The sequence below is a fragment of the Citrus sinensis genome, chromosome 2 (genome assembly GCF_022201045.2).
Source record: "Citrus sinensis cultivar Valencia sweet orange chromosome 2, DVS_A1.0, whole genome shotgun sequence".
NCBI classification, from domain to species: Eukaryota; Viridiplantae; Streptophyta; class Magnoliopsida; order Sapindales; family Rutaceae; genus Citrus; species Citrus sinensis.
The window spans coordinates 17,040,625-17,043,750 of NC_068557.1; the positions used below are offsets into that span (position 1 = coordinate 17,040,625).

Here is a 3,126-nt window from a genome sequence, read left to right on the forward strand (position 1 = left end):
GAGCTTGTGAGTTGAAGCCTGCTCTCAACTCATTTCGTAGTCCATCAATGGTGCGGTTCTGTTGCTCAATCGTGGAGTGAGTAACATTCCTAAAATTCTGGAATGCATCCTCCCATGGTCTAGGTTGAGAGTGGTTCTGGTTCTAATTGTATGGTCTAAATGGTGGCTGAGAGGCTTGAGGAACTTGAGGAATTTGTTGCATTGGTGGAGCTGGAGCTGTTGGTCCATTCTGTTGGAATCCTTGAGACCATGAAAAATTGGGGTGGTCTCTCCATCCAGGGTTATATGTGTTGGAGTATGGGTTGTAATTTAATGGCTTTCTCATTACACCTATGGCATTGGCTTGATCTGAGTATGAGTCCTGGTCATGTGGTTCTGTTGATTTAGCAGTCGATAACGATGCTATTTGTCGAGCAAGACCTTCAACCATCTCCTTAACTTCTTTGATTCCCGAAGTTGACTCGCCAATTTGAACCTCATTTACTCCCTTAATTCGTCTAGTATTCCTGAGTGATCGACTCCGTTGTTGGGAATTATCCGCTTGTCGCTGGAAGAATTCCCAAATCTCTGATGCACTTTTTGACATTAGCTCTCCTCCACTTGTCGCCATTAGCCATTCTTGCACATTTGGCAATAATCCCTCCAAAAAGTATTGGCATTGGTGCCATTTCTCGTACCCATGATGTGGACACTTCAAGAGTAGCCCATTGAATCGCTCCCATGTTTCGAAAAATTGCTCGTCCTCTCTCTGGGTAAACTCCGAGATTTCCCTGCGAATAGCATTGGTTTTATGCACTGGGAAATATTTATTTAAAAATTTTGTAACCATTTGTTCCCATGATGAAATGCTATTGGCAGGTAAAGTATTTAACCATGAACGAGCTCTATCCTTTAAAGAAAATGGGAATAGTCTAAGTTTAACATCATCATCTGAAAAATTCTCATATTTGAATGTTTGACAAATGGCATGAAAATCATTCAAATGATTATATGGATCCTCATTTTCTAGGCCATAAAATGTGGGGAGACAATTTAGCACACTAGGTTTTAATTCGAAACTCCTAGCAGCTACATTTGGGTATCTTATGCATGATGTGCTCAAATTAGCTAAGGGACTGAAGTAGTCCTTAAATGGCCTCTCCTGTGGTTGCAAATCCATTTTATTTTTAACGTGTTTGTGTGTGCGAAGTGTTTTTTCTAATTCAAGGTCTATAGGTTCAAGATTAGGTAATAATGACCTACGACCATGCATGCAAAATAAATAAAATAAAAATAAAGATGCAAACAAAACAAAAAATAAAGATGGGAACAAAACAAATAAAAATAAAGAAGAGGGAGAAATTACGATACTAACCTTATTGCGCTATTACAACCTTTCTATAAAAATACACAAAAATAAATACGTGAAAGAAATTAACTAAAAATTAAATTAATAAGATAAACAAAAAAAAAATTACAAAGAAAAATAAATGGAAAATTAAATTACAGAATTTTAAAGAAGAGAAAAAGAAAAGAAATACTAACCTTTAAATGTAGATTCACTTTTTTTTTTAATAATAAAAAAAAATACAAGAAAACAAATAAAAGAAATTATTCACAAAAATTAATTCTATGAATTAAAATTACTTACCTCCCCGGCAACGGCGCCAAAAACTTGTTGTGCAAATTTTAATGTACTCGCAAGCGCACGAATCTGTTGTAGTATAGATTAATGGTGACGAGTGTCGATCCCACGAGGAGGTGGATTTTAATTGTGTAGAATTAATTTTGTGAATGGGTGATTGGATTTGTGGTGGAAATAATTGGAATATGCTAAAACTTAAATTAAAATGGAGAGAATAAATTCTAAAATTAGTATTGAAATGGTGAGAATAAATTGAAGAGAATTCTATTGAAATGACGTACTTGGGTATCTGGATCCGTATCAACATGCATCATGGGCTAAATATTCCTTATTAATGCCAATTAAATCATGAGGGGGGAATCCATACCTCATGAACCACGCTCTAATCAATATGGTGCTAAGGGCTTATCGTGCCAAATAATAATAACCTTATACTAGAGAGCCGGTGTAACCAAGGCGGTATCTAGACAAGACTATTATTATTTGTCGACGAGAAGTCAAAACATCCACAAAAATTAGAGGGGAAGAGAAAATAAATTTACCAAATTAAGCCCATGACACATGTTGAGACTTCACCTTCAACCCAAGCTTGAAAGAAAATTAGCCACTCATAATTGAACTAGGGGCAAAATGGGAATTTATTAAAATACGAAGAAAATACAAGATGGAGAAGGAATTACAGAAAATGGATCCCAAAAATAGATTCAGAGATATCAAATTAGGGGGGGGAGGCCCCCTTTTTATAGATACATGGAGTAAATCATGGCCATCGGATTAAAAATAGTTTGGACGCTCAGGATTGCGCCACATCATCAGTCAACAGTCCACGGTTTGACCACGCGGATGAACAGTAACACGGTTTGACCCGACTTTGAACAGTAACGCGGTTTGACCCGGATGAACAGTAACGCGGTTTGGTTGAAAATAATCCTGTGTGATGCATGCACCGTACGCGAGATTTTTCGTCCACTGATATGCTGCCACGTCACCATCAACAGTACATAAGAATTTTAGTCCAACAGGATCGTGACACCTCATCAGTCAATGCCACATCATCGGTCAATGCCACGTCATCATCCGTCTATGTGAACAGTGTCGTGAACAGTAACGTATACAGTATCGTACACGTGAATAGTACCGTACATGTGAATAGTGCCATTTTTCCTTTTATGCTCCTCCTAAGGTTTTCGACCGTCCTGAGTTCAAAAGTGATGTCCGTTTTGCCGTCTGATCTCTCCTTTATTGTGAAATGACTATAATGCCCCTAAAATACATAAATTACTTAATTAAAATAAAACACACGTAATTAAATCATAAGAATGTTAAATACATAAAAGTAAGGGTTGTTAGTAAGACTTGAAATGTAAAATGACGGTTTTCTCCTTTATAAATATGCATTTTCTAACACTCAACAATGAGTTGACAAGCTATCATCTTATATATAACCATGCATCATGATAAAGCACTAAATGTTAAACACAATGATAATTCCATCATGTAAA

The 3,126-nt window shown here is 36.6% G+C and overlaps 1 non-coding gene across 1 annotated transcript; it reads left to right on the top strand.

The window, feature by feature from the left end:
* Positions 1–674: 674 nt before the first annotated feature.
* LOC127900502 (small nucleolar RNA R71) lies at positions 675–778 on the top strand. The gene has a single exon (XR_008052685.1). It is a non-coding gene; the product is annotated as a small nucleolar RNA R71 (small nucleolar RNA).
* The last annotated feature ends 2,348 nt before the right edge of the window (positions 779–3,126 follow it).